Genomic DNA, 23,726 nt, shown 5'->3' on the forward strand with positions numbered 1-23,726 from the left:
TTTGGGGAAATACTTGCCTTACTTGTTTTACTTGATCTTTCTTAAATGTGTAGCTCACATATACTTCAATATTAGAAGTGATTAATAGTACAAGTGTTTGGGGTCTTTATTTAGAAGCCTGGTGATGTTTTGTGACCAGAATAGAATGTAAGTACTGTTTGTATCAATTAGCTTATGGTGAAGTTGGTTCTGTTATACGTAGATTTGCTTAAAGTCTCAATTTCTAAGAACCTAATGATGATGTTAGGTGAGGAATTACTGTAGTTTCTTCTTCTGTTAAATGAGTCTAAAACCTAATTTGCCAAGTTACTGTAAAAACAGGAGGCTAGCCTCTTTAGGATCTGTTCCCTTGCCCAACTAAATTACTTAAATGGAACCAAAATAACCAAATGATTAGCCTTTCTCAGGTAGGAAGTCACGTGTGGATGTGCGAAGGCTCACAGTCAGAATTAAAGGATGTAAATTAAACAGCTAAAGCAAATATTTTTCATAAGCAACCTAATCATGAAACACAGAGCAACTTCTGACATTTTAGAAAACACTGAGGTAAGCCCTGACTGTAGCCCGGAAGCTATAGTGCATGTGTTGCTGGCATATCTGACAGGCAAATACTGGCCTTGTCTGGTATCCTGTATCTCACAAGCAGTGCTCCCTGAAAATTAACACTTATTGAGGGTTTACATACCACTGGCAAGACATTGGGGATATAAGAATTCTGGACATGGCCTATTCTCTGGTAAAAGTTTTATAACTTCTTGTCAGATATTTAGGGTGGCAAAGTAAAAATTTTTTTTAAAAAAATGGAAGGAAAGGAGTCAGGAAATTTGAAAACTGAAGAAGACAATATAAACCCAGCTCCCGCTGGCAAGCAGGAGCAGCCTCACACCTCCAGTGTTTGTCTCTCCCCACTCCACCCTGGTACCAAGGTCAGAACTCTGCATAAGGACCTGAAAGAAGTGTGGGAAGGAGGATGCAAGAAGAGGAGAGGAACCTCTCACCAAAGTACAATTTTGCCTGGGGAAAGCCCAGCCCCTTCCTCTCAGGAACTGGGTGGGGAAAGGCATGAGGTGGTTCCTCCCTAGAATGAATGGAACTGAAGAGGAGAGGATTCGGAAGTAGGCTAGCGAGTGCCAAGGCCTGCAAAGCTCTCTGTTCCTGGGTAGAGCAAGAAGAGAGAAAAAAATGCGGTGAAGCATGAGGCAGCTTCATTAGGACCCTACCATTTACCTTCTTTCCTATCCTTCTTCCAGGTTCTTCCCAGTTCTTTTGCCACCACTGGCTTCCCCACTCCCCTGCCTTCTAATAGTATCCTATCCCTGACCTTCATACTTCTCATCTTCTTTCTAAGCTTCAAGAGAGCCAAAGGCTTTTTCTTGTCTATATTTTCTCAAGGTTGCAAATCTCCACTAAAAGCAACCTAATTGCCTCATAGTTGACAGCTCCCTCAAAGTATGAGTGTTACTCAAGAAAAGTTTTATTCTGGCCAGGTGCAGAGGCTCACAACTGTAGTCCCAGCACTTTGGGAGGCCAAGGTGGGCAGATCACTTGATGCTAGGAGTTCGAGACCATTCTGATCAGCATGGTGAAACCCTCTCTCTGCTAAAAATACAAAAATTAGCCAGGCTTGGTGGTACACATCTGTAATCCCAGCTGCTCTGGAGGCTGAGGGATGAGAATTGCTTGAACCTGGGAGGTGGAGGTTGCAGTGGGCCAAGACCACTCCACTGCACTCCAGCCTGGGTGAAAGAGGGAGACTGTCTGCCCGCCAACAAAAAAGAAAAAAAAAAGTCTTACTCTATTCATTAAAACAAAGCAATATGGGGGAGATATTTCTGGACTTGGGGCTTCCTACCATTTCTAATGCAGACAGTTCAAGGAGCACATGAGAAACATGGCTGAATCCATTACAGAAGCACTCCTCTGGCTTTTAGTTTTCATCAATTTCTGCCTCTGCTCGGCTAAACTCAGCAATATCCACTCTAATCCCAGGTCCTGACACATTCTTGCTATATTCTTCAAGCCTCACCTTAACCTGGTTCTGTATTATCCCAGTGGTGGTGGTGATGCTGTGATTTACCAGATACCTTAACTTCAGGGCTACAGCTAAGTTACTTTCCACAAAGGTCCCAGGAAGATCCCACATGACCAAAGGGCTTGATTCTTTGCAGCCAAGGTCATGACTAGATGATATGTTCTGTCAAGTAAGGAGAATCACAAAACCTGGCCTCCAAGTGAAAGAGGAAGGACAGAGTGGAAGTTAAGCTAACAACAGGATTTGTAGTCAGACTGCCTGGGCACAAACCATGGTTCTTCCACCCATTAGCCTATAGTACTTTGGGCAAGTTAGGCCTCCCTCTTCTCGATTTCCTCACCTTTAATCTAGGAATAAAAGTAGTCTCTATCCTGTAGAATTGCTATAAGGATTGAATGCAATAATGTATGTAAAGTGCTTAGTATAGTCTGAATAAGGTATTTGTGTTCATTATGTGTTAGTTGTTACTAAATTTTATTCATATTCCAGAACTTTGAGGTTACAACAAAGTATTTATTCTAATACTGAGGAATGAGTTACCTTTGTTAATCCAGCTTTCCACAAAAAGAAGATGGCTCTCAGTGTGACAAGAATGAAATTCAGCCTCTGAACTTCTATAAGAGAATGTCAACTCTGCTTCCAGTCTGGTATCTAAAGTATATTGATCCTACCTTAAGCAACAGCACTGAGTTTCAGCACTTTAGGCGCTTGTCAAAATTCACCAATGAACTGGCTGAATCTAGCACTTGCCAAAGGATTGCTGGAAATGCCTCATCTTCTGAACCATATTACATTTGCTCCCTAAAGAACTGCCTTCACAAAGTTGAGATTTAATGTTTTGTCTTTGCTTTTCTTTCTTTCTTTCTTTTTTTAATGGAGAATCAATATAAGAAAAATCCATTTGAAGGAAACTTTATGTCTTTTGTAAAAATCATATCCTGGACAGCAAATAGGCTTCATCTTAAGTTCCAATGTCAAATGATTGGTAGTGACTGTCTGGAGTGCTCTGTTAAGAAGGACGGCAAGGTTGCCATGATCGATTAGCACTGTTTGCCTCGGACATCACTGAGGAAGTATGGTGCCTTAGTGATACAGTTACCCACCCTATCATTACCATAGTTGAAAGCCTGATGCATTGTCAGTGTAATGTAAGGACCTCCTAAATGTATATATCCCTTCTTAAATTCAATGCCATAGGCTTCTCACTACTGAGCCTGATAGCTCTTAATGCCTCTGTCTGAGTTGTCTGCCTCCCATCATCAAGTAGCCCTCCAAACTTGAAGATAAAGTTACCTTAAAAGTTTTTAGAATCAACTCACAAAGGAGGAGATTAGAAGACAGGATGTTTCTCAAATCAAAGCGAAAAGAGTAAGACAAGGAAATTAAGCATGAGTTGGATAATATAAATGAAAGAGCCTGATTAGTGGTATTAAGTATATGCAGATGAAGATGATCTGAACAGAAAAAGGAGAGCCAAAGTAGGGGGAAAGCATTTGAAGAAAAATATTCCGATCATGGGCCATTAGGATAATGATGGTACTTGAGACAGCTCAAAATGATAAATCATTACAGTTTGTTTTAAAGAATTCTTTGCCAGAACCATTTTAGTGATATTAAATTGTTTAAGTGGCCATCTGTGAAGTGGTGTGGCAACTGGGTGGGTTTTATGGGACAGTCTGGTACATCTATTAAAATAGCTACACCTGTTACATGGAAGCTGTTTGCAATGATCCTTTGCCAATCATAAATCTGGTTAATCCAACTTTTTTGTCATTTTAATTCTATAGATTACTTAAACCAGAAGGAATGTGGGTGCACTAAATTGTTTCCAATTTAACAAAGAAAATATGTTTTTTTTTTAAAGCACGAAAACTATACTCAATTTAGATGGCAGTTTTAGAACTTATGGTTCAGTTTTATATCTTTTCTATTTGAAAGATTTACACAACAAAATCAGAGCAAAACACTCTAATGGGAAGGCATAAAAGAGACTGCCTATTCTTATTCTACTCAAAGATTTGCTTATTGGAAATAGGGTAAATATTTTATCATCCAAATTTAATAATAATCGCCATAACACACCAAAATAGAAATTGTTACTTATAAATATCAACAATAATAATTACAACAGTAAACACCTATATATGGCTTAATCTGTGGCAGGTGCTATTCAAAATGCTTTACGGATATTGTTTAATCTTCAGGCAACCCCATGGGATGTTCTCTTATTATTCCCATTTTATGGATGAGGAAATTGAGGCACAAGGACACTAAGTAACTTACCCAGGATCACATGGCTAGTGAGTATCAGAACCAGAATTCCAACCCAGGCAGTCTGGCTCTAGCACCTGTCATTTAAACCACTTTGATATATACTCTCTTCACCCTTCATCCAGAAATTCTAATGCATAGGTGTGAGGCATGATTTCAGGAGTTAGGTTGGGCTACTTCTGAACTTTATAACTATATCTCAGCATTTCTTTGCCTGTCATTAATGTTTAAATGGAAAAGGGAAAGAATGCTTGTAAGTTTGGCTGGGGAGGAAAGGAAGACTCCAGTTGGCAGGACAAGTTGGTGATAGCATTCCATCCTACTTATCAAAATTAAATCTTCTCTACTTAGATAAAACCTTTCTTTTGAAGTGCCCAAGAGAACTTCTGCAGTAAATCACCAATAATTATTATTGGCTTCCTATTTCTTTGTTGTGACACTATATTTGTCACAATATCCCTAAGTGGTCACTGTTTTTTGAACTGTGAACTTAGTGGCGATGGTATAGCTTCTGAATTGGTTTCTGATAACTTTTGCCAGAGGATTTAGGAATAATTATTATTCGTAGCCCCACCAAACCACACGGTGACACCAGCAAACTCTGAAATGCAATAAGCAGGATCATTGCACTGCAGAGAGATATAGCCTAATGACATGGAAAGAGATGTCAAATCATTTTTAACTTTAGAGGGGCTGGCCTTGCAAGATTTAATTAGCTTACAGTTGAGAAGTAATTTGACGTTTCAAATTATAGTTATTTAGAGACTCTTGAATTGCTCATCATTTCACCTGATAAAACTGCAATATGAGGATAGTCCCACGGAAAAAATGATTAGAATTAAAACAAAATCCCTACAGAGAAGCAACAAAAAGAGTGAAAAGAAAACCAGCTTGGGAATCAGACAGCATTTGGATATAGCACCACAGGTGTGATGTTGGGTGGGCTATTACTGAACTTCTCTGAGGCTTTCTAATTTATAAATGATCACTTACGGAGTTTTGTGAGAGTTAAAGGAACTTGGTAAAGTTGCTAGCATGGTGTCATTGCTCAATAAATTTTGGTTACTTTTTTTGGGGGGCTGGGAGGACAGGATCTCCCACCATCACTCAGGTTAGAGTGCAGTGGTATGATCACAGCCCACTGCAGCCTCGACGTCCTGGGCTCAAGTGATCCTCCTGCCTCAGCCTCCTGAGTAGGACTGAGGCACCAGGACTGGGGGACTGGGACTACAGGAGTGCACCACAATGGCCAGTTGATTTTTTTAAACTTTATTTTTGTAGACAGGGTTTTGCTATGTTGCCCAGACTAGTCTTGAACTCTTGTGCTCAAGCCATCCTCCCACCTTGGCCTCCCAAACTGTTGGGATTATAGGTGCGAGCCACTGTGCTGGGGCAATTTTGGTTTATTTATTAATATTCTTCCTATTCCCTTTTTATACTAACACTGAAAAATTTCTCTGAGAGTCCTCACCTCTGAAGTCTATTCCTTCTTCTTCATCTCTACTCTTGTTTTCAATATCCACCATCCCTGGCCTGATTGACTGCAACAACCTCCTAACTACACTCACCATATCTAGTTTTTTTTTTTCTCAGCAACTTAACACATCTTTAGAAAAATAAACAGCATTGCAAAAACATGCGAAAATGTAAAGACCATTGATGCTGGGAAGAAACTGCATCAAATAACGAGCAAAATAACCAGCTAATATCATAATGACAGGATCAAGTTCACACATAACAATAGTAACCTTAAATGTAAATGGACTAAATGGTCCAATTAAAAGATACAGACTGGCAAATTGGGTAAAGAGTCAAGACCCATCAGTTTGCTGTATTCAGGAGACCCATCTCACATGTAGAGACACACATAGGCTCAAAATAAAGGGATGGAGGAAGATCTACCAAGCAAATGGAGAACAAAAAAAGCAGGGGTTGCAATCCTAGTCTCTGATAAAACAGACTTTAAACCATCAAAGATCAAAAGAGACAAAGAAGGCCATTACATAATGGTAAAGGGATCAATTCAACAGGAAGAGCTAACTATCCTAAATATATATGCGTCCAATACTGGAGCACCCAGATTCATAAAGCAAGTCCTTAGAGACTTACAAAGAGACTGAGACTCCCATACAATAATAATGGGAGACTTCAACATCCCACTGTCAACATTAGACAGATCAATGAGACAGAAAGTTAACAAGGATATTCAGGAACTGAACTCAACTCTGCACCAAGCAGACCTAATAGACATCTACAGAACTCTCCACCCCAAATCAACAGAATATACATTCTTCTCACCACTACATCACACTTATTCCAAAATTGACCACATAGTTGGAAGTAAAGCACTCCACAGCAAATGTAAAAGAATAGAAATTATAACAAACTGTCTCTCAGACCACAGTGCAATCAAACTAGAACTCAGGACTAAGAAAATCAATCAAAACCATTCAACTACATGGAAACTGAACAACCTGCTTCTGAATGACTTCTGGGTACATAACAAAATGAAGGCAGAAATAAAGATGTTCTTTGAAACCAATGAGAACAAAGATACAACATACCAGAATCTCTGGGACACATTTAAAGCAGTGTTTAGAGGGAAATTTATACCACTAAATGCCCACAAGAGAAAGCTGTAAAGATCTAAAACTGACACCCTAACATCACAATTAAAAGAACTAGAGAAGCAAGAGCAAACACATTCAAAAGCTAGCAGAAAGGCAAGAAATAACTAAGATCAGAGAAAAACTGAAGGAGATAGAGACACAAAAAACTCTCCAAAAAATCAATGACTCTACGAGCTGGTTTTTTGAAAAGATCAACAAAATTGATAGACTGCTAGCAAGACTAATAAAGAAGAAAAGAGAGAAGAATCAAATAGATGCAATAAAAAATGATAAAGGGGATACCATCACCGATCCCACAGAAATACAAACTACCATCAGAGAATACTATAAAAACCTCTACGAAAATAAACTAGAAAACCTAGAAAAAAATGGATAATTTCCTGGACACTTACAGTCTCCCAAGACTAAACCAGGAAGAAGTTGAATCCCTGAATAGACCAATAGCAGGCTCTGAAATTGAGGCAATAATTAATAGGCTACCAACCAAAAAAAAATCCAGGACCAGAGGGATTCACAGCTGAATTCTACCAGAGGTACAAGGAGGAGCTGGTACCATTCCTTCTGAAACTATTCCAATCAATAGAAAAAGAGGGAATCCTCCCTAACTCATTTTATGAGGCTAATATCATCCTGATACCAAAGCCTGGCAGAGACACAACAAAAAAAGAGAATTTTAGACCAATATCCCTGATGAACATCGATGCAAAAATCCTCAATAAAATACTGGCAAACCAAATCCAGCAGCACATCAAAAAGCATATCCACCATGATCAAGTGGGCTTCATCCCTGGGATGCAAGGCTGGTTCAACATATGCAAATCAATAAACGTAATCCAGCATATAAACAGAACCAAAGACAAAAACCACACGATTATCTCAATAGATGCAGAAAAGGCCTTTGACAAAATTCAACAGCCCTTCATGCTAAAAACGCTCAATAAATTCGGTATTGATGGAACGTATCTCAAAATAATAAGAGCTATTTATGACAGACACACAGCCAATATCATACTGAATGAGCAAAAACTGGAAGCATTCCCTTTGAAAACTGGCACAAGACAGGGATGCCCTCTCTCACCACTCCTATTCAACATAGTGTTGGAAGTCCTGGCTAGGGCAATCAGGCAAGAGAAAGAAATCAAGGGTATTCAGTTAGGAAAAGAAGAAGTCAAATTGTCCCTGTTTGCAGATGACATGATTGTATATTTAGAAAACCCCATCATCTCAGCCCAAAATTTCCTTAAGCTGATAAGCAACTTCAGCAAAGTCTCAGGATACAAAATTTATGTGCAAAAATCACAAGCATTCTTATACACCAGTAACAGACAAACAGAGAGCCAAATCATGAATGAACTTCCATTCACAACTGCTTCAAAGAGAATAAAATACCTAGGAATCCAACTTACAAGGGATGTAAAGGACCTCTTCAAGGAGAACTACAAACTACTGCTCAGTGAAATAAAAGAGGACACAAATGGAAGAACATACCATGCTCATGGATAGGAAGAATGAATATCGTGAAAATGGCCATACTGCCCAAGGTAATTTATAGATTCAATGCCATTCCCATCAAGCTACCAATGACTTTCTTCACAGAATTGGAAAAAAACTGCTTTAAAGTTCATATGGAACCAAAAAAGACCCCGCATTGCCAAGACAATCCGAAGCCAAAAGAACAAAGCTGGAGGCATCATGCTACCTGACTTCAAACTATACTACAAGGGTACAGTAACCAAAACAGCATGGTACTGGTACCAAAACAGAGATACAGACCAATGGAACAGAACAGAGCCCTCAGAAATAAGACCACACATCTACAGCCATCTGATCTTTGACAAACCTGACAAAAAAAAGAAATGAGGAAAGGATTCCCTATTCAATAAATGGTGCTGGGAAAATTGGCTAGCCATAAGTAGAAAGCTGAAACTGGATCTTTCCTTACCCCTTATACAAAAAGTAATTCAAGATGGATTAGAGACTTAAATGTTAGACCTAATACCATAAAAACCCTAGAAGAAAACCTAGGTAATACCATTCAGGACATAGGCATGGCCAAGGACTTCATGTCTAAAACACCAAAAGCAATGGCAACAAAAGCTAAAATTGACAAATGGGATCTCATTAAACTAAAGAGCTTCTGCACAGCAAAAGAAACTACCATCAGAGTGAACAGGCAACCTACAGAATGGGAGAAAATTTTTACAATCTACTCATCTGACAAAGGGCTAATATCCAGAACCTACAAAGAACTCAAACAAATTTATGAGAAAAAAACAACCCCATCAAAAAGTGGGCAAAGGATATGAACAGACATTTCTCAAAAGAAGACATGCATACAGCCAGCAGATACATGAAAAAATGCTCGTCATCACTGGCCATCAGAGGAAATGCAAATCAAAACCACAATGAGATACCATCTCACACCAGTTAGAATGGCAATCATTAAAAAGTCAGGAAACAACAGGTGCTGGAGAGGTTGTGGAGAAATAGGAACACTTTTACACTGTTGGTGGGATTGTAAATTGGTTCAACCATTGTGGAAAACAGTATGGTGATTCCTCAAGGATCTAGAACTAGAAATACCATATGACCCAGCCATCCCATTACTGGGTGTATACCGAAAGGATTATAAATCATGCTGCTACAAAGACACATGCACACGTATGTTTATTGCAGCAGTATTCACAATAGCAAAGACTTGGAATCAACCCAAATGTCCATCAGTGACAGACACATTTAAGAAAATGTGGCACATATACACCATGGAATACTATGCAGCCATAAAAAAGGATGAGTTTGTGTCCTTTGTAGGGAGGGACATGGATGCAGCTAGAAACCATCATTCTCAGCAAACTATCGCAAGAACAGAAAACCAAACACCGCATGTTCTCACTCATAGGTGGGAATTGAACAATGAGATTACTTGGACTCTGGAAGGGCAACATCACACACCGGGGCCTATTATGGGGAGGGGGAAAGGGGAAGCGATGGCATTGGGAGTTATACCTGATATAAATGACGAGTTGATGTGTGCTGATGAGTTGATGGGTGCAGCATACCAACATGGCACAAGTATACATATGTAACAAACCTGCACGTTGTGCACATGTACCCTAGAACGTAAAGTATAATAAAAAAGAAAAAAGAAAAATAACCAGCAATGTTATCTTCCTAATTCATAAAAACAATCAATCCCTTGTCTACAGAATAAAATCCAAAAATCGGTGCCTATTTCTCCAGATCCATCTATCATCACTTCTCCATTCACTCCTTATTCTCCAGTCAAACCAATATACCACACTAATAGTGTGACCTTTATACATGTTTATCTCTCATCCAAAAAAGCCTTGCTTACCATTTGTGAGTTTTCACTTGTTCTATAAAACCCCTTAGCAACATCCCCTATTCCATCAACATACCTCTAACTAAAAGGAAAAAATAAAAACTCTATTTTATTTAAAATCTTTATAGCAATTATATATACTTCTGTTAGCATTTCTCTCACTGCATTCTATTTGTTCTATATTATTCTATTTGATACACTATGAACTCATTAAGGAAGGGAATTATTTCTTATTCATCTTTGTATCGCTAGGGTCTAGAACAGTCTCTGGAATCTTATACAGTACATATTGAACAGACACTGGATGAGACAATGTTCAGACAGTTTTCTCTAATAGTTCACTCTCATCACCAGTTCAGCCTGTAAGCTATAATTACATTTCTCACTTTTGGCTAACCATTCTTTTTCCTTTATTAGAAACTAAGGAATTTTAGCAACATGAACTGAGCTAATGAATATTCCCTAACTGTTACAAACACATAGTCTGGGAAAATATAAGAAAAATGAACCTTAAATACATAAACAAGTTTGAAAGATAAAATAGAAAGTTAATTGCATATGAGAATAAAGAGGAAATAAAAGCCAGGGCCAGTCAGCTATCAGCTGATGCCAAAGTAAGGTATGTGTTTATTGGGGGATGAGCTATCTAGCCTAAATGTATGTAGGAACCAGATGGTTAATATGTGTGCATGTGTGCACAGACACACATAAAATTATAGATGGGGGCCTCAGGATTGTAATACCTATAGTGAGACAGTAGATGTGGCCTTGGGCTTAAATAAGGTGGGAAGCTAGAACTGAGCCTCCTGCAAAAAGCCAAACCTTGGAATGACTGCTCCCTCTGTGAAAGAAGTTCTAGAAACTTCTGTATGGTAAATCAAAAACAAACAAACTAGCAAAAAATAAATAAAAAATAAATGTCCAGGCTTTGGGTTTGGTTGAGTAAAAAGTCGACTGCGAGAAATTAAGTCCTTAAGACCAAACCATGTACGTGACCTGAGTTTCACTTTAAACTACCCTTGTGAGGGAATCCCAAGCTGAGAAAGACATTTAAAAACTGGCTCTATGTCAGTAAAACCCTTGAAGAACCCTTTGAATAAAATGCATAGCTTTTCTAGGGGGACATACCAGCAATCTATGCTACAGGTACTCTCATGGAAAAAATGACCCCCAATAAAGATAAAGTCACATTCCAAAGTTACTAACTACACAAGGAAATGATACACCGTAAGGGAGAGTAAGTATTTATAATAGCAAGAGTCACTTCTTTAGAACTTCAGAGAACAGAGCAATTTGAAAGTCACTATAAAATATGTTTAAAACTATAATAAGTAAATAGGATACCATAAACAATAAATTTGAAAAAGAGCCAAATAGGGTTCTAGAAATTGAAATAATTTTTTTTAATAAAAAAGGACCTGCAAACAACAGAAACAACATATTAAACAGAGCTAAAAACTTAGTGATCTGAAGGAAATTACTCAGAATGGAACACCGAGAAATAAAGGGAGAAACAAGGAGATGGGTGGGATACAACTGGAGTTAAAGCTTTCTTAGGTAAGGTGGTTGTGTTATAAGAGAATAAGCTACTAATTTTCTACTTTAAGTCAAATATGAGTGCTATAAATTTAAGGGTAACCACTAAAAGAACAGAAATAAAATATAACTTCCAAGTGGTCAAGGTTAAAAAATAAGAATCACATACTACATATAACAACTTGAAATTAATCTAAATGTATAGCCTCAAATTGCATATTAAAAAAGTAAGATTAAGCTTCCTGGGTTAAGCATTCAACTCAAAAAGTTGGAAAAACAATATATTTACAAAAGTGGAAAGAAGGATTAAGAAAATAATTGAAATGGAAACTTTGAGAGTATTATCTAAAACAAAAATATGATTCTTTGAACAGACCAATAAAATACAAAATATCTGAAAAGATTAGGTAAGAAAAATACACAATATTAGAAATTAAAAAATACAGTATCAGCATTGTACAGATACAGCAGAGAACAAAAAACTATATATACTTTTACATATATAGCTATCTATAAACTCTCATGTAACTCTTATACCTCTATACTATTAAACTGGAAACACTAGAAGTGACACTTCTAGAATAGTATAATTATTAGAATTGACAAAAGAAAAAAATAGAAAACTTAAAAATACCTATAACCATTAAAGAAATGCTATCAGTTGTTAAAAATCTATCCACTAAAAAGCACCAGGTCCAGAAGTTTTAAAGACAAGTTCTATCAAACCTTTAAGGAACCCAATACAGATTGTTTGAGATGTAAAAATGGTTAAAACACCCCAACTTAATTTATCAAATATAATTTTATCATAAAACTATGTGAGGATGGCTAGAAAAATTATAAAATAATCCAATAATGAATGTATGCGTCTAAAAGTCTTAAACAAAGGATAGAAAACTCAATCTAACAATGTATAAAAATACCATATTTGATGACCAACAGAGGTTATGGTCAAGAATGGAAGGAAGTTTAAATGTGACAATATCTGTAATGTTATCCATGACATTAACAGACTAAAATCAAAAACATATGATCAACTGGACAGATGCAGAAAAAAAGCATTCAATGAAATTCAACATGCATGAATAATAACAAGCTTTAGCAAACTAGAAAAGTAAGCACTTTAATCTATGACTAAGTTATATTTTTAGATCCTGTATCAGTCAAGATGGGTGATACCAAAGTAATAAATAACTCCCAAATTTCGGAAACTTAACATGTAAAACATGATGTCTTCTTCGCACTACATGTTCCATGGGGCAGCAGGAGGTTCTGCTTATTCTGGTAACTCAGGCACTTAGGCTGATACATTCTTCCATAATCAGCAGAGCACTGAGATGGGAATAGGGACATTTCTAAAGCATCTTCCTAAAGTGACATATGTCAACTATACTCATCTTCACTGGCTAAAGCAACTCCTTCACCATATTTCTTTGTCAAACGTGACAAAAATTTCTGTAGTTTGTAAGCTACTTTAGTTTATGATATTTCGTTAAAGCAGCCCAAATGGATTAAGACAATATTTCTGCACCTTTGGTTGCTCCTAAAGAGAAATATAAATATAAAATATTTAGCCATTATTACTTCTAAATTTTTGTCAACCTCTAGTCTTTTTCCTAAATCACTGTCATTTAAAAATATTTCCCATTTTAGTCTGATTTCTGAGTATTACTTTGCAAATGGAAGCCTGAAGAAAAAACAATAATTTGCCAAGAGACCATCAATACCCATGGTTCCAAATGTTATGATGATGTCTTTTGCCAGGAGTTCATTTCTAAAATATTTACATTCTGTGCTTTTTTAAAAACCATTTTTCCAGGTTAGATAACACAAGATAAAATTAGTGTATTGCATTTAAACAATACTAAATGTAAAATTAATGATAAACTGGCAGAAATAATGAAAAATCATGAGTAAAAGTCAATATTTTAGTCCTTGCATCACTGAAATCAATCAAAATCTGAAATTTCCACTGTGCCTTTTTTCTTTGAGATTTACTCTTACTGTTACTAAAATTAGGAGTAGTTGAAAAATCCAGATGATGATGTATAAGACAGACAGAATCTAGGTCATTCTATCATTGGCTCTAGATCTGCAATACTCATAGCAGAGCTTCTTATGTAAAGAAAGCAAATATACAGAATTAAGATAGCAAGGAAGCCAATGTACTTAGTAAGAACATGCCGTTTTTAGAATTTTTGCTAATGATGATTACATTTTAAAGTCTTCCTAGAGTTTCACTAGATACAGCATTACTCATTTCCTGTCTTTAAGAAGTATTCAATATCACTGAAGTATACAAAGAGGACACTATAAGTAGTTCATGACCAAATATTTCAAGATTCATTCATAAACTTTTTTAGATATTCCACTCCACCTAAGGAAGATAAAATTTTGTAATAGAAATATATTCCAAACAAATCTATAAAAGTGAACTTATGAATAAAAAAGTTAAGTTTGACTTGTATACTGCTTTTGATAAAATAAACCAAGTCTAAGTTTATACTTCACAAGCAGATGATTATTTTTCAATATTGGAAGTAAATTAATTTCCATAGTCTACGTGAAAAAATTTAAATGACAGTAAGATATTCTGACCAAGAAAATTTATTACAAAATTAATGCTTACCATATATGGCTTCATTTGGATGAGAGCAAGAAATAAGCCATTTATTGATTTATTATTAGCAAAGCACAAGACAAGGCATGAGCTATAGTAGAAACAGAAAAAATCATGACCTCTGAGAAAGGTGGTAGTCAAGAGTTTCAAAAGAGTCAAGCGTTAATCCTGTGGATAAAGTATAAAAATTATAGTAAATGAAAGTAATTTGTATCAAGAGAAACTCCCAATGGAATTAAATGCCTAAGAGGTGCCTGCAATGTACTGATGAATAGCATGTAATTAAGACAGGAGCACAAGGAATGCATTTTGTGCTCTCACATGCCCTGGAAACACTCTGAACTGCAGTCCTGATCGGCCCTCAGAGAGGTCCTGTGACGAAGAAATCAACAACTCCAAAGAGACAGAAATACTGGCATAGTAAATTAAAGTAGAAATGCCTTCAAACAATGTCTAGCCTCTGCTACTAAGGCTACTAGCCTCTGCTATGAAGATGTAAAATACAGCTGGAATTCTTTGGTCATTTATTCTTCTTCCCAAGAATAACTAATGAGTTGTAGCTGGTTTTGTATACAAGTATTAAAAATGCCCGGTTTTTGTCTTGTTGCTAGAGAAAAGACACTGCATCTACTGCTGCTGAGGAGTTCTTTGAAATACCTGAAGTACTGCACAGAGTAAACAGGAGCTTTTCCAGCTCCTAGAATGCTCTTTATATGGCTTGCTCCTCATCCTTTGAGTTTCAGTTCAAATGTTACTTTCTTAGAGGTACTTATCCTGACCATTTTTCCTAAAGTAGATCTTTCTGTGTACTTTCTTATTGCGGGTTGAGCATCCCAAATTCAAAGATCAGAATTCTGAAACGCTCTAAAATCTGAAACTTTTTGAACGCCAACATGATGCTCAAAGGAAATGCTCACTGGAGCATTTTGGATTTCAGATTTTCAGATTCAGGATGCTTAGCTGGTGTGTGTGTGTATGTGTGTGTATGTGTATATGTGCGTGTGTGTGTGTGTATAATGCAAATATTCCAAAATCTAAAAAAGTCTAAACCATGCAACATCTTTGGTACCAAGCATTTCAAATAGGGATACTCAACCTGTGCTCTGTGCACTTATTTCTTAACACTCACTTTGTTATTTTTTTTTAAGAAACCTGCTTTTCTTTCCTGGCTCCATACCAGAATGCAAACTTCATGAAGACAAGATATTTTATCTGCCTTGATAACTGAAAATATTCTCAGCAGCTTCACTTGGCACATAGTGGGCTCTAATAAATATCTGTCAAATGAATGAATTTGCCAAATATAAAGAAAACATTAAAAATATGTTTTCTACATACACAATCATGAACACATGAATGAATGAATATGTCAGAGGAAAGTATTTATGATATTTTGTTTATCTTGGGGTCTACACGGTATAAATTCCAATTGTGGTCCACATCCTTAACAATCTGTAGTTGAACCAGATACTAATCAGTAACCATCTTCAACCAGATTTCTTCAGCTGTGACCTCTGACAGAGGCTCAGTAACAAACTGCTTACCTCCTCCCTAGGAAACTAACGATGTCCTCTAAAGGCTACATATGAAACAGCATGTGCAATAAATATTCACTGAACATTAAATATTCTTGAATGTTTGAACCTCATGATGAATGAATCACACTCCCCCCAAATAATATCCTTGACTTAGATTACCTTCATGGTCTACATTTGCTTAAAATATATCCCTTAAAACATCAGTTTTAACATCAGTTTTATATCCCTTAAAACACCTTTTTAGCACCAGAGACTGGTTTTGTGGAAGACGATTTTTGCATGAACAGGGCGAGGGGAAGGTATGGTAGTGCAAGGAGGAGATGGTTTCAGGATGAAACTGTTCTACCTCAGATCTCAAGTCATTAGATTCTCATAAGGAGGGTACAACCTAGATCCCTCACATGTGCAGTTCACAGTAGGGTCTGCACTCCTACGAGAATCTAATACCACTGCTGATCTGACAGGAGGTGGAACTCAGGCGGTAATCCTCTAGCCCCTGTTCACCTCCTGCTGTGCGGCCTGTTCTTAACAGGCCACCTACAGGTACTGGTCTGTGGCCCAGGGCTCAGGACCCCTGCCTTAAAAGTAAACTAGGTTTTAGAACAATTATTCTAGATAAGTCAGAAAAATATGGAAATTTCAAGAAGGTTCAAAATGTTACTGACTTAGCAACATTATTACTGCTGCTAAACACACAGTAAGCAAACTATTGTTACTAAGTTCTACAGTATTAAGTATTTTGTTTATATAATGCTTGTGGCAACCCTATGAAATGGGTTAGCATTGTTATCCTCATTTTACCAATAAGAAACCTGGGGCACAAGAGGTTAAATGACATGCCTACGGTCTCAGCTAGCAAATGGTAAAGCTGAAATTCAAACCCAGGCAGTCTGATTCCAGGTTGTGTGCTGTTAATCACCAATTTACCCAGTGCTATTCTAAGATGCCTGCCTGCAAATGTATTGTTACCAGTACATGACCAGGTGAAGCACAAAAATCTACATTGTTCAGAAACTTATATACCAATTTGACATTGCTGTAACATCCAAGTATGTTATCACTGGGCTCATCTCATTGGGCAGGGTGATTGGGGTTGTCAAAGGCATATGGTGAGTGGCATATGACCCTAACTATCTACTGGCACTATGTACAGTCAGTTGAATGACATATTGCTCAGAAAAACAAGAAATTAAAATGAAAGGAAAAAATCTCACCTGGTTCTTCAAATGGTTTGAGAAGTCCTAGTCTACACTAATCTCATTCGAATTGTCAGAAGATCTTCATATCTTGGGGAAAAAGAATGCTGGAGTGTCACATTTTGCCTGCCTCCATCAGACAACAAATACAAAAATAATTTCGAAATTTGTTCCAAATTTACATTTATAAATTTAGTACATATTTTAATGAAGACATTATATAAAAACATTTGACCATGTAATATATAAATAATTTGTTGCTCTTACTGCACGAAAATATAATGCTTAGTCATGTAAGGTATGTAAAAAATATCTACATAAATATCCATCCAGAACTGGAAATTTTCAGTTTTATCCAAAAAAAGGGGAAAGCTTATTTTAAAATAAAAATAGATATATAATTTACATTTTTAATTTGTAAAACACCCCTGCCCCTCAAAAACAAATTTCAAGAATCTAACTCCTTGTTTTGGCTTTAAAATGATTTGGAAAGTGATTTAAATCAGATCAGGAGCTACAAAGGAGAAAAACATGGGGAGTACTTTTCCATTTGAGGAATTCAAACTGTTTCTAAAATAGAATAGTAGTATTGAATATATCTAACATTATGAAGGAAAAAATGAAATAGTCCACATATATTTTCTACATAAATGATGCATATTCCCTCCCTTTTTAATAGAATGCTTCCTAAAATGCAGTACATATTTCTTTTTTTGTAAATGCATTACAAATTTCTTTGTAAAAAGAGCATTCTGCCCATGATTCAGAAAACTTTCAGCAAAGCCTGTAAACTCTGAAGCAGGAAACCAGTACAGTGTGATTGACTGAAATACAGAATGCTGTTTACCCCTAGTTCTGGCCTCTTCCCAGTTATCTTCATGGTGAATTTATTTTTTAAAAAAATTTCCAACTTTTAAGTTCAGGGGTACATGTGCAGAATGCATGTTTGTTACATAGGTAAATGTGTGCCATGGTGGTTTGCTGCACAGAACATCCCATCACTTAGGTATTAAGCCCAGCATCCATTAGCTATTCTTCCTGATGCTCTCCCTCCTCCCATTCCCCACCCTCCAACAGGCCCTAGTGGATGTTGTTCCCTTCCATGTGTCCATGTGTTCTCATCATTCAGCTCCCACTTATAAGTGAGAACATGTGGTATTTTGTTTTCTGTTCCTGCACTAGTTTGCTGAGGATAATGGCTTCCAGCTACATCCATGTCCCTGGAAAGGACATGATCTTGTTCCTTTTTTACAGCTGCACAGTATTCCATGGTGAATATGTACATATTTTCTTTATCCAGTCTATCAATGATGGGCATTTGGGTTGATTCTATGTCTTCGTTATTGTGAATAGTGCTGCAATAAGCATACATGTGTACATATATTTGTGATAGAATGATTTATATTCCTTTGGCTATATACCCAGTAATGGGATTACTGGGTCAAATGGTATTTCTGCCTCTAGGTCTCTGAGGAATCATGACACTGTCTTCCATAATCGTTGAACTAACTTACAGCCGCTTCATGGTGAATTTCCAAAGAGACACTTTCATCTGCCTCAATCATCCTTTCCCTTTCTTGCCTTTCCATTAAAATAAAAATCTATCTTCCTAGGTAACTATAGAGAGGGAAGAACTACAGAGAAAAGAAACACACATGCACACAAACACATGTATACACTGCAAGCTCAGCACACACTGAGCTTAAATGACACATAATTCCAAGTCAATGGACTTTGCATTTTCTTAAAGCCTGCAGTGCTCTCATTGCTCACAGGCCTTTTTCTGCCTGCTTCTGAGATTCATTACAGATGGCTAAGGCTGGAAGTATGATGGCTGGATAAGTGGGGCATTACTTGATCTTCTATCATTCTGATAAGAATTCTGTGAGGCAGAGAAAAGGCATATGCCATTATCCTCATTTTTTTTTTAATGGGGAAACTGCAGCACACAAAGAAAGTTAAGTAACTTGCCCAAGGCACCAAGCTAATTGGTGTTAGAGAATTCAGGTCTTTAAAACTGTGTTCTTCTCCTCACCAGATAACAATAATGCTTTCCCCCTTGCCCCAGTCTTTCCCACACTTGTTATCCAAGTACAATATATATCTAAATTGTATTTTATACATTTCTAGACACCTCCAATCATCAAATTATAATTTCCTATTATGTTTTATTTGAAATGTTAGCTTTTAAAATGATATCCATAAATCTTTCAAACATGCAATTATCAGGAAGAGGAGAGAAAGGATGATTGGAAATAAAAAATAAGAACAGTTTCAATGACTTTGCTTGGGTAAAGAACCAAAAGATTTAAAAAAACAAAAAACAAAAAGCAAAACCAACAATTCCAGCAGGTGGGGGAAGAAGGTTCTTTGTGACAGTGTTTTGCCTCTTTGCCTCCTTATGCAGTAGGGGGAGCTATGGTACTATTCGTTAAGGTTACAGGAAGACAACAAGTCTGAAAAAATAATACAATTCGTTCCGAGGATATCCATTTTCTTTTGCAATTTCAGATGGTTCTTTACTGTTTTGGAAACATTTTTCCTCCATGTCCTGAGAACCTCAGGCTGCACTACCCATATCCCTTTTTCTCTGGAATGACAGAGGGTTACCACCTTCGCTGTACACCCTTATGATGCCATTTTGACAAAGATATTAGGAGATACAGTTGCACAAAGCAGCCTGCCTTCCTCTGCCCCATCACTCGATAGGTTTCCTCCATAATTTATCAAATCTATTTTTTAGCCCAAAAATAGGACTCTCCTGCAACTGAAAAATTCCCAGAACAACCACTGGCACATGTCTTTACATTTTCAGTTGTAATCCATCAGAAATGATTGTCAATAATCTCTCATTTAAAAAAACACTATTTGTAGAAATTTTAAAAAATGTATTCAAATAATAAGAAATTAAAATGTTTCCAAAAGTAGTCTAAGTAATCAATTTTGAGTAGGAAAAAAAACATTTTTAAGAGTTTATATGAATCAAAGAAGTTCATCCTTATATAGGGCTGCATCTAATATTACTGTGAAGTTAATTTTTTTGTTTCAACTGAATGGGCTCTTGGGTCCCCAGAGATTTGGTTAAACATTATTTTGGGTGTGTTTGTGAAGGTCTTTTTGGCCGAGATTAACATATGAATCATCAGACTGAGTGAAGTAAATTGCCTCCCAAATGTGGTTGGGTCTCATCCAATCAATTGCAGCCCTGAATAGAATAAAATGGTGGAGTAAGGGAGAATTTGCTCTCTCTGTCTTTTGGTTGGAACATAGGTCATTTGCCCTGGGAGTCTTCCAACTTGGACTGGAGCTTATACCATTGGCTTTTCCAGTTGTCAGGCCTTCAGACTCAACCTGGAACTATACTATTGGCTCTCCTGACCTTTCAGCTTACCAGACTGTAGGTCATGGGACTTCTCAGCCTCCATGACCACATGAGCCAATTCTGTATAATAAATCTATCTATCTATCTATCTATCTATCTATCTATCTATCTATCTATCTATCTATCTATCTTTTGTTTCTGTTGCTCTGGAGAGCCCAGATTAATATAATTACTAATTTCATGTTAAATTGCTTTGATATAAATGAAGCACAAAAAAAAGTGTTTACTTACAACATTCCCTTCTAGGTAACAACATCATAATTGGGTTTTCTAGTAAACAACAGGCATAGTTTCCAAACTTATTTATGCAAATAAATCTCACCTGTAATAACCATAATTAGTTTTATATATTTGACTATAAATAGATGCTAACATGGTAGCAAAAGAAAATGAGGATATCACCTCTGTGTCTTCCTGATATCTGGGAAAGCCCACTCTAGGCTTCACGTGACAACCCACATGGCTGTCTTTATCTACTCTACCTACTAGAAAAATATTCAAAACCTTTACAGAAAAAGCAGCTGTGATTTACCTTGTTTGTAACTTTTAAGATACAGAAAGATTACAAATACATGTATAATATATGACATACACACAACTTCAAATCCACAAACTTCGTTATTTGCTTCCTCTTAATAAGTTCCTTTACATAGAGAGCCTTTTCAGGTCAGAGTATGTAAACAAATTTACTGACTGCCTACTATATCCTGGGCCAGGGAAACAAAAAGTGTGCTATGTGAACTGTTTATTGCTGATCTACAAAGAAAAAAAGCTAGAGCTGGAGAGTAAATTAAATTTATCAATAAGCACACATTTTTTTTCCTAGCAAGAATTTTCCAAAGAAGGAAGGAGAGTGCTGATTTATACTGTGGCCCAAGTTCCTTATCTCACTGTAATAGCCACTTTGAGTAGCATTGTTCTAGGTAATTCTAGATGCTTTTGAGACAGCCAGGTGGGAAGGGGTCCCTGGAAAAACTCCAACAGGCCTGCCCACTGGGAAGAGTGCACACTGGTGTGGAGCCACAGAGGTTTGTACCTTTTGCAGTGGGGAGGAGCCTGGCCCCTCCTCTTCCTGTGTGGAATCTGGGATTCAAGCTGTGGTGGGAAGCACTCCAGGGGGGACTCTGGCTTTGTGGAGGATTCCTGTTTCCCTTTTTCACCCAAAAAACTCCTGCTTTACTCACCCTTCAAACTTTCTGTGAGCCTAAATTTTCATGTCTGTGGGACAGACAAGGACGCTGTCTTTAGCTGAACTAAAGAAAAGTCCTGCAACACTTTCAGATGTATTATTTTGTTATTTACAATGGCTAACATTTATTTAATTCTATGTGCCCAATACTTGTACTAACTCATTTAATCCTCATTAAAAAACTTGTAAAATAAGTACTATTATTATCTTTACCCTATAGATGAGAAAAATGGAAGCACAAATTTTAAACACAGTAAGTAGTGAGCTGGGATCTGGCTCTAGAACATACTCTTACCACTTCACTATACTGCCTCCTTTGAAATCTGAATCCTCATGACAATTCAGTGAGGAAAACAATGTTGCCATTTAAGAGTTGAGAGACAACACTGCTAGATTGTTAGCTTCCCAAAGAGAAAGGCTGTATCTAATTCATTCTGCATATTCTCTCTAGAAGCCTCTAATGATGGCTTCAAGCTCATAGGCATCGTAGAGAAATGCAGAAGTATCATGAAACCAGGACTTCTACTCTCATGAAGCTCATAACCTCATGTTAGAGATACTACCAAGTACAAAGTGGAAGGGCTGAACTGCCCTGGGCTTGGAAGAATGAATGTGAGGATCAAAAAATTCTTTTAAGGACTTACCCCAACCTCTAAGCCTTGAAAGTAAACAGGTCCAGTCTTGTAAGATTGCAAATGCCCACATGTCTTATTCTACCATTTGTACACTAATGAGATACAGGAAGAGGGACAAATAAGTAACTCTCAATAGCAACGTACACACTGTAGGGTCTGTCTTCTGCCTTGGGGAGTGGGTATAGAGGGGTCCAGCAAAGAATTAGACAAATAAGATCCCATAGAAGGCAAGGTCAAGATAGTATGTAAATTTATCCTACTCTCCAAAAGTGGGATTAAGAGCTTCAGAGTCCACAGTTGGTCTTCCATAGAGTTGGCCTCTGTGATTTGAATAAAGTGATCAAAAGCACTAGCCCAAGCTTGAAGTTTATTGTAACCAAAGTCTTTGGACTTTGGTAACTGTGGGGTAGACAGCTGTCTAAGGGCAAGTCCTTCAAGGTCATCGCAGATTCTGCAGAAGTGGTAGAGACTGCAGTGGCAACAGTGAAATAAGCTCATTAAGTTTAGGAGGAGCCCTCCCAATACATGTTTTCTGGAGTAGTAAAAGATTAGGAGCAAAGATTCTGAAGTCTCACAGGTCTAGTTTAAAGGCCCATTTTGTTCCTTGCAAACTGTATATGACTGTGGAGAATTTAGCTAACCTCTGTAAGCCTAAGTTTACTCATTTGTAAATGGGTGATAATAATATCAAACTCATGGGGTTAAACTATATGACACCCATACAGTACTTAGCATAGAACATGGCACAGACTTAATAAAACAACTGATACTTTACTGAGTCCTTACCATGCGCCAGGAACCTTTTTAAGCTCTCATGCCTATTAACTAATTTATACTTCACTGTATTCCTATGAGGCAGCATGGTGGACTACATTATCACAAACAGCCACTGCTCCTATCTTTGTGGGAGGAGGATATAGCCCCACCCTGTGACTCTAGGGTAAGTCATGTGATGGACATTAGGCAGTGGAACTGGGCAGACGTGACTCAACAGAAACTCTAAGAAGCACCCAGAGGTCTCATCACAATACTGACCCTGATGATGACATGTCCGAGAAACAGGAGCTACTCTTCACTCTGCACCGTAGAATGAAAAAGAACAAAGCAGCCTACCTATTGCCCACATGTCATGGGCAAGAAATAAATGCCAGTCATTAAAAACTATGGAGTCTTGTGGATTATTTGGTATTATCACTAAACTCATTTTCTGTGGAACAAATTAAGGCACACAGAGGTTAAGTCCTTTGTCCAAACTCACACAGCTGGTGGCCAGTTAAACTCCAAACTCCTGTACATTAACCTTTCTTACCATCATCTTCACTGATGAGGACTGAGACACCTAGGGAAGTTTACT

General features: G+C 37.2%; 1 protein-coding gene and 1 pseudogene across 4 annotated transcripts in view; both read right to left on the bottom strand.

Moving 5' to 3' along the window:
* Positions 1–23,726, bottom strand: part of LOC126948836 (B-cell CLL/lymphoma 7 protein family member C-like) — a 1,005,321-nt pseudogene that overhangs the window by 263,629 nt on the left and 717,966 nt on the right.
* Positions 1–23,726, bottom strand: part of CFAP20DC (CFAP20 domain containing) — a 307,261-nt gene that overhangs the window by 223,591 nt on the left and 59,944 nt on the right. The window contains exon 3 of one of the 4 annotated variants that reach the window (XM_050781228.1): positions 17,185–17,292. The exons of 2 other annotated variants lie outside the window; for them this stretch is intronic. The gene's annotated coding sequence lies outside the window, so the exon portion shown is untranslated. The remainder of the gene's footprint in view (positions 1–17,184; positions 17,293–23,726) is intronic. One more of the 4 variants, XM_050781229.1, reaches the window with a different exon arrangement.

The sequence above is a fragment of the Macaca thibetana genome, chromosome 2 (assembly GCF_024542745.1).
Source record: "Macaca thibetana thibetana isolate TM-01 chromosome 2, ASM2454274v1, whole genome shotgun sequence".
Lineage (NCBI taxonomy): Eukaryota > Metazoa > Chordata > Mammalia > Primates > Cercopithecidae > Macaca > Macaca thibetana.